This window comes from Pipra filicauda, unplaced genomic scaffold, assembly GCF_003945595.2.
Source record: "Pipra filicauda isolate LSUMZ 115617 unplaced genomic scaffold, ASM394559v2 scaffold68_size4259465_pilon, whole genome shotgun sequence".
NCBI classification, from domain to species: Eukaryota; Metazoa; Chordata; class Aves; order Passeriformes; family Pipridae; genus Pipra; species Pipra filicauda.
The window spans coordinates 199,158-211,480 of record NW_024104853.1 but is presented as its reverse complement, the minus strand read 5'-3'; the positions used below and the strand labels follow the sequence as shown (position 1 = coordinate 211,480).

Below are 12,323 nucleotides of genomic sequence, written 5' to 3'. Positions count from 1 at the left end.
ATATTTTTGTTGTTGGCATTTACAGGCTGATGTACTTTTTGCTATCTTGAATTAGGATTCTGGACAGCAAAAAAGATTTCAGTCTTCCAACAGAAACATATAACTGTTTTATTTTCCCCAATAATTATAAATGTGCAATTTTTTTTAAACTAACCTTTTTTCTTTGTGTCTAGCCTTAGCTCTACCTGGATATAAGGAATTAATTTAGGTCTCTTTCCCTTTATGGAAAGCAGCCATCAAAAAATACCTTTGGGTAATAAAACGAGGACGTATTTTCTTCATTCCCTGTGTACTGGAAAAGACAGTCAGCTTTCCGAAGAATACAACGACTGGAACAGATATGTTCATTTACGCTCTAACAAATAAATATGTTCTAATAAAATACGAAAGCTATTCTATTAATATTAAAATACAAAGTCAGCCTGTAGACTTAGTAAGAAATTCACATTTCTATTTTGCAGATTTCAAGACCAAAATTGGCCAGAACAAACAGCAAAGACAGTCTCACATCCTGATGTGCCTCACATCCTGATGATGTAAAACATGCTGATGAGAGAGAAAAGTGATAGTTAACATCTTGTTTTACCAGTCTGAAAAATTTTCTTCATTACAAGAAATGTAATTTTTGAAGGCATGCCTTCCAATATCAAATCAACTATAACCAAATTTATTACTAATGATAAAGTAAAACAATATTTTAAGAGTTGTAGAATACGTTTGGTCAGCTAATTGTTCTTGTGTTCTGGAAACTCATGAAGGGAACAAAACATTACAAAGACAACCTGAAATGCCACTCAATTATTACTAGAAAGCACAAGATGATGTTTGTTACTATAACTGAAACCCTCCATTTTCTGAACAAATATTCTTATCCACATAAATAATCTCTTCTCCCAAAGACAAGTCTGATTTTATGATCCTTGCGGGTCCCTTCCAAATTCTATGATTCTATGATACCTTCCTAAAAAACTGCATAAATTTGATATAGATAGAAACAGACCAGACCTGCAGACAATCTGCACCAACAACATTTAGAAGTCTCATCCTAGCAAGTCCCATTAGAGGCAAAGCTAACAGGAAGGTTAGAACCATTGGGCTAAGCAGCAACTCCCATAAGCACACAGATGCAACTCCAACCACACATCAGCAGCTATGGTCTGAGAGCCACCACATGCAAAACTGATCAGCTGAAGACATCTCTATAGGGAAGCAACTTAACAGGTACTTGCTATCTCTGACACAGCTCAGGATATTAATACTGAATTATTTATCTTATTCCCCAGTGATAACCACTAAAACAGCTCAGTGACACAAAACCCACACCAACCAATTCATATGGACAATACTTTCTACTCCAAGCATCTTTATTATTTGAACTGTGGTTTTATCTGTTGCCAGAATCATTGACAATATATTTCAATATATTTATATTTTAATAGATTACTCAAGACAGCATCTCCCTCATTCTATTTTAACACAGGAAACCTTCTTGTACCAACAATACAGATGCTCAATCTGAAATCTGTGCATCTGGTAAAAGATAACTGCCAAACTGCAGAATGCTACTGCAAACATTCATCTTAGCATAAGCTATCCTAGGCCTATGAAAGCAACATTTTTAACCCTCAATCTGATTTGTAGCATCTTAGAAGTTGTAGAAGTCAGTACCTTCAGCATGACATCACTTCCTCAGATAACCATTACTGGCAAAAAGGCATCACTATCCATGGGCAAAAATCATGAAATACTCTTTCAGGAACCACCAGGTCTTGTTGTCTGTAACCACAATGCGGCTTACTACAACTTTTAAAGTAATCAAAACCTAGCAAAAAGGAGAGTGCTGATAGATGTGGATTTATGTTATGGGGAATAACTGAATAAATTGTTACAAAACTATTTATGTATTCAATAAAATTATATTTTAAAATCAATGGAGCCCTCAGAACCTTTGTTTTCATCTTTCAAGGCTTATATCTGAACTTATCCTTAATAATATAAACAGAACACTGCACAAAATAAGTGTTCCTTGCGACATACTGCCTTTTTTTGTATATTTGGAACAAACATATGCTATCCCTCAACTCCCACCTCAGACAAAGGTTTTCAAAGAGCATATAAAAGAAATGGCATTCTAGCTCAGGTGACTCCCTCAGCTCTGACACACTCATATGGGAAGTCTCCCCTGTTAATTTGGTACCACCTCTTCTGAGGCTGGGGAAACTGTCTCCTCAGATTCTATGGCTGCTTGTGATTCAGGAACCAACAGGAGTCCAGCATGAGCTACTGTCTGTCATTGTGACTTGATTTCTTATCTATTTTTTCTAGAAGAACAAGACCTAAGGTAAGCCTTCCACTGACAGTTTTAAAGATCACATGCTGTTTTAAAGATCTTAGAATCACAGAATGGTCTGGGTTGGAAGGGACCTTCAAGATCATCTAGCTTCAACATCCCACCCATGGGCAGGGACATCTTACATTAGACCATGTTTCTTCCAGCCCCATCCAGCCTGGCCTTGTACACTTACAGGGATGGGGCATCCACAGCTTCTCTGGGCAACCTGTTCTATTGCCTCACCACCCTCACAGTAAAGAATTTCTTCCTAATATCTAATCTAAACCTGCCCTTTTTCAGTTAAGGACCATTCCCCCCTGTCCAATTACTACATGGCCTTGTCAAAAGCCCCTTTCCAGCTTTCTTGTGGGCCTCCTTTACGTACTGGAAGGGTGCTCTAAGGTCTTCCTTGAAGCCTTCTCTTCTTCAGCCTGAACATCTCCAACTCTCTCAGCCTGTTTTCACAGGACAGGTGTTTCATCCCTGTGATCAACTTAATGGTTCTCCTTTGGACTCACTCCAACAGGTCCACCTCCTTCTTACATTGGGGACCCCAGAGCTCCAGGTGGGGTCTCACCAGATGAGTAGAGGGGCAGAATCACCTCTCTCGACCTGCTGGCCATGCTGCTTTTGATGCAGTCCAGGATGTAGCTGGTTTTTTGAGCCCCAAGTGCACATTGCTGAGTCATATTGAGCTTTTTGTCCACAAACACTCCCAAGTCTTTTTCCTTAGGGCTGCTCTCAGTCCGTTCTCCACCCAGCCTGTATTTGTGTTTGGGATTGCCACAGCCCAGGTGCAGGAGCTTGCACTTGGCTTTGTTGAAATTCATGAGGCCCACACAGGACCACCTCTCAAGCCCTCTGTGGCAGTGAGAGTCATCAGTGATACCTTTTTTTTCCACCCTTCCTGCTCTTCTCTTCACTGAGCAGAATTTTCTTCTGTTCTTCCCCTCTTACAGATCCAATATAGGATTTCACTGACATTTCCTCTCCCCTTATGTAGCTCCTTGAATGGCTTTTTACTATCTTACTCCTACTCAGTAATAATAACCTCCTAAAACTCTCCATATATACTCTCCAAAAATATAACTCTGGAGCATGCCCTCCAAGAGTCAACCAAGCTTACTGCTTATCTTGGAGGTCTAAGGCTGTTTCCTTTTCCACCACCTCATATAGAACTAGTTTGCACAGTCAACTGCTTGCTAATCAGCCAGCTTTGAGAAAAGCAGGCACATGGATGTGAGGCTTCCTCTTACAGGTCTTTCCAAGCAAAGACCCAAGCAGAGAAGCCCGCAACCCAGAAGAAAAAGCTTTAGATCCATAAACTCTATGAGGCTTAGCTGCAATAGGACCAAAATGTGATTAATTCCTACAGCTATCAGAGCTAAACCTAAGAGGAATCATGAACTCTCAATACCTCTAAGAATCAAAAAAATGTAGGAGGTTAATGATGAAACTAGAACTCATAAATTAAACTACATAAGAGACCAGTGACCTCTTACTGCTGACGCTTTTTTGTTTAGCTAGATTAAAGGTAAATTGTAAAACACAAACTCTGGATGCCTGGGATAAAATGAATTAAAGAAATTATGTGTCATTTTCAGATGACATCAGTCAGGATAATTCAATTTAGATCAGACCTACACAGACTAACATTCACTTGTTGTGGTCAGAAAAGAGATTTATAAACATTGAGCTACTTCTGGAATCTAGTAAGAGATCTAATTCTTAGATATTTACTACAGAGAAACTCTCATATCTGCTCAGTTTTGTTGCCTATGAACACATAAAAGCCTTAGTATAGCACAAGTGCATTTTTATGCAACTGCAGTAAAAATACCATTTCACTGCAAAGATTTTGACTAGGACATATTACCACAGTGATGGATCAAACTACAATATCCCAGTAAAAAATTACATTGTTTCTATTTTTTTCTTCTGTTAATACAGAATCTGAAATCGTCTTGCAAAATAATAAATCCTGAAGATTCAAAATCACAGAATATGCTGAGTTGGACGAGATCATCGAGTCCAACCCTTAGACCTGTACAGGATGATCACCAAGAGTCACACCATGTGACTGAGAGTATCATCCAAACACTTCCTGAACTCTGTCACACTTCGTGCTGTGACCACTTCCCTAGGGAGCCTGTTCCAGTGCCCAACCACCCTCTGGGTAAAGAACATTTTTCTAATATCCAGCCTAAACCTCCACTGATGCAACTTTAGGCCGTTCCCTTGTATCCTGTCACTGGTCACCACAGAGAAGAGATCAGTGCCTGCCCCTCGTCTTCCCTTCATGAGGAAGTTGTGACTGCAATGAGGTCTCCCCTCAGTCTCCTCTTCTCCAGGCTGAACACACCAAGTGACCTCAGCCACTTCTCATACAGTTTCCCCTCAAGGCCCTTCACCAGGTCTCTAAGAGGTTTATATCTTTCTTATATTGTGGTGCCCAAAACTGCACACAGTATTCAAGGTGAGGCCGCCCCAGTGCAGGCCAGAGCGGGACAATCCCCTCCCTCGACCGGCTGGTGATGCTTTGCCTGATGCCCCCCAGGACACGGTTGGCCCTCCTGGCTGCCAGGGCACTGCTAACTCATATCCAACTTGCTGTCGACCAGGACACCCAGATCCCTTTCTGTGGCAATGCTTTCCAGCATCTCATTCTCCATACCTTCTAAGGTAACTCCATCTGGTTGGTGATTGCCCAGTCCTCTCATTTGTCAAGGTCTCTCTGCAGGGCCTCCCTGCCTTCAAGGGAGTCAACAGCTCCTCCCAGCTTTGTCAGCTGCAAACTTGCTTAGTATCCCTTCCAGTCCTGCATTCAAGTCATTTATGAAGCTGTCAAAGAGCACAGGGCCCAAGACAGAGCCCTGTGGAACTCCACTAGTGACAGATCACCAGTCTGATGTTACCCTATTCACTGTTACCCTCTGTGCTCGACCCGTGAACCAATTGCTCACCCACCACACGGTGTGTTTACCCAGCTGTACATTTTGCTGGACATTTTGTCCAGAAGGATCCTGGGAGAGACAGTATCAAAATGAAATCCAAAAAGATTACATCAACTGGTTTCCCTTGATCAACTAGGTCGGTTGTCATAAAACGAAATGAGGTTTGAGGACTTTCCTCTCAGCAGGCTGAGCTGGCTGTGACCAATGACTGTGTTGTATTTCAGCTATTTTTCAGTATTTCCCAGAATACTCTTCTCCCTAACTTTACCAGGCACTGAAGTGAGACTGACAGGCCTGTAGTTTCCAGGGTCCTCCTTCTTGGCCTTCTTGAAAATCGAAATAACATTCACCATTTCCAGTCAGCTGGGACCTCTCCAGATTCCCAAAACTCTTTCTAGCATAAACAGGAACACTTACAAAATGCTCACTGTCTCAAGGCAAAAAAAGTTTACTCCACACACTAACATACCACAAATGCACACACAGCAGCCACACACAGCCTTGCTTTCTGAGCTTTTTCCCTCTAATTTCACTAGTTCTTCAGTTCATCAACTGCCATGAAATGACTGCATTTTAGTGCATGGGATGGGACAGTACTTGTCAAGCATAGCAATTCTTTCAAGGAAGGAACAATATGGCTCAACAGAAGCCTATTAAAAAGAAGTTGCAGAGTCACATAATAATAAAGCATCAGATACAACACTGAAAGCTTTTCCAGCCGTGTGGCTGAAGCACTAATAAGACAGTATAAGCTGCACAGACATACTTAGCTTTTCTGGAGGTGCACAAGGGAAAAGCCTAATGATTCGGACAAAGGCCAAGATAGTAAAAAAAATCTGTGTTGCAATATTTAAAGTCATTTACTCACATGAGAGATGATTTTTGTACCTACTTGGTAGGTCTGGAATTCTACCTCCAAACCGGAGGTGCAATTTAATGAGTAATCATTTTGGAGTGCATCCTGCATTTGTCTTGCCTACTACATTTGCAGTATTATACTTCCATTGGCCTGAGGGCTTTTAAGGTGATTATCCTTCTCTGTTGTCAAAGAAATGGCTTTATGCCAAGACAAAGTTAATTTGTCATGAAAAGTTCAAGTTAGTTAAATATTTCATAAGTCTTTTCAAAAGAAAGCTTTATACTGGCCTGGAAAAAAAGGAAAAAGACGGTCTCTTATCCTGATAAGTCTTTGTTTTCCCCAATTTTTGAGAACAGACAAGAAACTATTACATTTCTTTGCTCCTGTACATGTACAGTATATAATATATAGTAATTTACGGTACTAGTTGTAAAATACCTGGTTACATAAGGATTATTCCCTAAGGAACACAATTTAGTGGCAAGAACTTCAAGTGTGGCATATTTTAACCATTAGCTGTTGAATATATATTGTACAATATTGCTTTACTTAAAATAAGATAAAAAAAGTGGAATAATCAAGAACTCAATACCATTCTTAGAAATGGTTGGATAGGCAGAAAATATCCCCTGATACTTTGCTTTGAATAAGATCTGATGACAAAAGACCATGACTAGTCTATAACAAAGATAAGGAAAAGACCTTCACACCTTAGTCATAGAATTTACCTGGGCCCTAACTGATACATGTAATTTACCCAGTCTTATTTGCACTACTCTCTGTACTTCCCACAGTAGGTTGAACACAGCCTTATGGTTATGTCTGTCTTCTGAAACTAATACTTTAAAAGCTATATTTAAGAGTCAAGTGCTTGATAAAAAGAGTTTTATTTAAAAATGTCACTTCCCAGTTTCACAGTATTCCATAGAATTATACTGTTCCTTCAAAATTAATGATGGAAATGATGCAGGTTAACTATCTAGCATGCCAGACAGACAAGGAAGTCCTATCCCTAGATTGTTCCTGGAATTTCCACAGGACAGGAACTCTTTTTTCCAGTCATTTATAATAAAGATTTGGCATGGTCAACTATTGCTGATGAGAATTCAGTTCAATATATCTGCATTATCAATAGGCCCTGATTTGGCATTCCGCAGACAGATAAACTTAACGCTGTTTATCTACAAACATCTACTCTCTTTTCAATTTTAATTAATTTTACAGCCTATAACTACATGCAAGTCTACTCTGCCTGGTTTTGGAATACCTTCTCTCTAACTTATCACATAGATTTATTCACATTGCAAAAAAACCAGAAACGAATAATGACTTCTACAAGCAGTTTTTATTTGAAAAAGAATAGTTGGCATAATCAAATAATGCATAAATTCCATTTAAATATAAAAAGAAGCACCACAGAATTGAGAACATAAATCAAAATCTTGTTGGCTCCTTTTAAAATTAGATTTATTCCATCAGTTGGATTGGCATTGATTTTTCATCATGTTTTATAGGCTTTACATGTTCACGCTCTCTTGCTTCTCCAAATTTTTGCCTTTAGGATCAACACTTGAGAGACCACTTCTACTCAGTCATGGGGTGTATGTATCCAGAATACCCAATAGTATGTGGTTTTCAAACTGAATCATACATGGGGTACACATACACGCCCACAATCACACACATTTTGGAAGCTTGACTTCGTCTCCACATGTTTTGATTCCAACTCTGCTGTTAAACTATGGTAAAAAATGCATTAAATCAGACAGACATTAAATATGCTTTTTCTTAGAGAATTAAAGAAATATAAGTTTTTATGATACAACATTAAAAAAGTGATAAAAGGAAATACTTATTTTAATGACCTTAGTCTCAGTAAAGTCTCACATTACTCTTCCTGCCAAGATAAAACAGGATATACTCTGCTGTTGCTGAAAGAGGAAAATGTTCCCAGCAGAATGATTATTTAAGTTTGACTCAGCAGTACTTCAACAACCTGTCAATAGGATTCTCTATCACAGAAGTTACTGAAGTAAAAATCCAAGTTCCCTCTTCCTTTTATGCTGCATTAGCTCATTTCTTGTTCAAATTAATGCATTCTGTGGAGGATTAGTGCTCTCGCCTAATAACTGAGTATGAGCAATACAGCATACAGCAATTTAACTCTACAAAAGAACAAGTTATATTCCTGCTCTAGGTCATCTTTAGTATCTAAAGCCAGCCCCATCATCGAATTTGCAGTTCAACTTACATTACTTCTCTTCCTTCTCTTTCCCCATTTGCCACTTAACATGCAGAGGTGAGACCAGGATACCTATCTAGTTTACAGGACTTGATAATATTCATCTCTTTCAGGAATTGTTTGGCTTACTGTTAGGATCAAAGTGTTGTTTGATATACGAGAAACAAATGAGTTAAAAGTAAGGAGCACATTTACCTGAGGAGCAGAGTGATCCCATCATATTAATTGTATCAGTTCTGTGTTTTGTCAGGAGGTGACTGGTGGCAATAAACCCCTACATCATACACTTCAGAGCTGAATGAATTATAGAGAGCAAAGAGAAAATCTATTGGAGAAAAAAAGCTGTGTTTGTTTTGGTGAAGGTAAGGGAATGCAACTCAAATAATGCAGCTAATTTACCTGCCTCTCACAGACTTAACATCTGACCTTGGAGTGTTTGAGAAGTTTAGCTTCTTCTTTAAAACAAAGGAAGCAACTTGGCAAATGAGAATATGAGTCAGTAGGCACTTGAACACTGTGTTGTACAGGAGTCCTTGGGGTTGAGCTTCATGGTTCTTATGTCAGTGTAACCCTTAGGTGACAGGCACCAAGCTGAACAGGAAACCATACCCTGAAGTGAGCCAACAGACCAGCAGAAATATCATGAATGAGCAAGAAAATCATAGCTGGAGGAGATGATCAGGAGGCCAAAGCCACTTCCACTTTTGCCTTTCTTGTTCAACAGTTTTTATCATACTATAATCCTAAAATGGCTTACTCTCTGATAAAATTGATAGACAAGACATCTTTTTTTTGTTTGGGTTGGGTGGGGGGTGGGGTTTGACTTCAGTATTATTTTAGTTGCTCTTTCTTCTTCCACACTAAAAATCAGAAACCAGTTAACATGTACTCCTCTGTAGAGTACAGCAGGCAATACTGCTCTGCCTGCTCTAAACACCATTCCCCAAAAACTCGTTTCTTATCTTTGGCAGCTTTGTCTTCCATGAAGGAATTCTATTACTGTTTTACTCCTGTTGTCCTTGTGCTGGATAGATGTTTGGTTGATTTGCTGTAAAAGCTGAGCACAGATTAAAAATTGCAATATTGTGCTTGTTGGTAAAATGACAGTGCACTCAGAATGAAACTTGACTTTACAAAACCAATCCTTTTTTTTTATTTTGGATGTTATGAGAAGAGAAACATACACTTCATTATGAGAAGGCACTGCCTTTTTACTCATACCGTAATTAGTTACGTCTATACCATTCAGATCTCTGAATTGCCCTCACCGTAATACTAGTATCAGAGCCATAGACATATTGCATTTGAGCAAGAGAAAATCCATAATTACATTCCAGTATTACTTTTAACATGCATATGATTTCAGTGTATGTCTAATAAAATCATGTAGCTTTAACGTCTGATACTCTTTTTTACGTAGATGGTACTAAAGCAATAGAAATTTGAAAGTAGTTTATTTAGTACGTTAGGCTGGGTTCAGGCTGGAGACAGAGGAAATATGTTACCTCTTGAACACATATGCAAAGGATATAATCCATACATCAAAAGTCTCCACATATGGAGTAATCCTCTTTCTCTGATCATTTGGGCTGTGTCTGAGTATCCAGTCTGTTCATGAAATCCAAACAGGTCATTAATACAATGACCCACTGAGCACTTCTTGGAACAGTGTGAAACCACCTTGGTCAATTTGCCTCAGCAAAAAATTCAATTCAGCCGTTCTCCACCACGACATATCTCCCCTCCAGCACAATCAAAAAGGCATAACCCAACACCTATGCCAATATTGTTGAACTCGGACCTTAACACACGTTGGTGGGATCTTCCCAATCACTCATGCTTCCTGTTGGATTGCCTGTCTTTTGCCACAGCAGAACCAGCGCAAAAATGTAGTGCCAATGTCTCCAAAGTCAGACACATGAAATTTAAGGGCTGATGCTGCATTCCATTTCATCAGCTAATGCCAGTGTATTTCTTCAGAAGTCAGTAATCTAGACATATCATGTATTTTGCGTCTGCAGTCAACGTTCCTACACATCTTCCTCTTATGATGGCAAGAAGACTCCACAGAGCTTTCCAAATTGCTCTCAGGTCACAAAGTATGTTTCAGCATAAACATTAACCAAAACCTTTTCTGAATCAGGCTTCCCCATCTATCCTTGAAGCATTAAGAAGGCATTCAAACATATTTCCTTGATACCATTTGGCTCACTGCAGATTTTTGCTGTGTTTTAAGCACACTATTGACTGCATTAAATAACCTCATAATCACATTTAAAGGCTTAGTGATCTAGTGCCACCAATACACTAAAATATATGATAACAAATGCAGTCAGCATTTTCCATACCATATGCTTGTAAATATTATTCTGCAGGGAACCAATTAAAACTATGGAAAATTTGGAACACAGGCATATGGAACAAAACAAAGCAACTTATCTTGTCACCATGGTGCTTGCTCAGTACATCAATTAGGGAATGGTGATATTATAGGACAAACAAATGTCACTTTAATTAAAGTGTGCTGAAAGGCAATATGCAATAGCAATCTAAAACATTCATTTTTGCTGTGCTGATGTTAGTTTTCCTTCTAATGAGATACAACAGGTAAAACATACTCCTGTAAAAACAAAAAATCCACAAATATTCCTATTTGAAGAAATGCAACACTAGTCCTAATTTATTGAAAAAACTGCCTATTTTAACATTCAATGAGAAAAGGGTAGGAAACTGAAATGGAGTATTTGGGTTTCCGGGAAAATATTTAAAATACTGCTAAGGATATAAGATTCTTTCAGGGGAAAAATAGGTTTGAGCAGGGACTTAAATGTTTTTCTCCAAAAATGCAGTGCATCATGGAAAACACTGAATCTAGTTCTTGTATTAGTCCAGTGTAACTGACAATGTAAAAATAGTAAAAGAACTGGAAGAAATATCACTTTAAAGCAAAAAGTTATCAGGAGGTGGAATCATGATTATCTGATCCCTGAGGCAAGCTGGAAAAGACTGTAGGAGGAAAAATGCTCAAATTTGCATTTCCCATTCCTCCTTGTACTTCACAGTTCAGCACTGCAGTAGTTAAAGCCCCACAAAGCACCACAGTGCTCATTAGAGAGATTACCAAAAAGATTAAGAACCTAGAGGTTACGTATTTTGGGTAAGACTCCTGCATTATTACTCCTGCATAGTGCCAATGACACCTTGAACTGACATACAGATGATGATGCTGCAAACAATATTTATAATGATGATTATTATTATCCCTCTGATGCACAACTCCATTTCACATTACTTTGTCTTGACATGGAATATATGTGTAACCAAGCCATGTTTAATTTAATGCACTTGAACAACTGGTACAGAAAAAAAAGAGGGAACCAATTGTGTTAATCCTGTTGGTCATCAAGTAACGTTACAGCACAGCCAAGATCTGTCAAGAAATACAATACAATAAACACCTCTGTCTCATACAGAATTATAACCAGATTGTCACTAGCTACTAAAAAAAACCCACCTTGAATGGAAGTGAAAACTTCAGTAGTAATGGTAAAGCCTATTGATTGCACAGACAGACTTTTATCTATCAAGGTAGTTCAATATCATCTCATAAAAGATACGTTATAGAAAGATGAACCATAGAATTAGAGAGTATAAAGTATTAAAATTATCTTTATGGTAAGCATATCAACTATTGCCTTAAAAGTGCGGAAAACATTAGACAAAATATTTAAAGTGTAATTACAAAGTAAATTCAAGCAGTGTTTGTATTATAAAACAATTTCTTTAAAGGTATCACATTAATTTCAATTAAAAAAATGGTAAGCACTAACAGAATATAAAAGCAACAAACACAACTAGCAGGGATTTTTTCATTTCAGATTTGGCTCAGTTTCATTCATTTTGATTAAAGTTTTCACAATGTATTATTTCAAATTT

At 38.3% G+C, this 12,323-nt stretch overlaps 1 protein-coding gene across 7 annotated transcripts in view; it reads right to left on the bottom strand.

Moving 5' to 3' along the window:
• Nucleotides 1–12,323, bottom strand: part of PRUNE2 (prune homolog 2 with BCH domain) — a 141,793-nt gene that overhangs the window by 104,327 nt on the left and 25,143 nt on the right. The window lies entirely within an intron of this gene.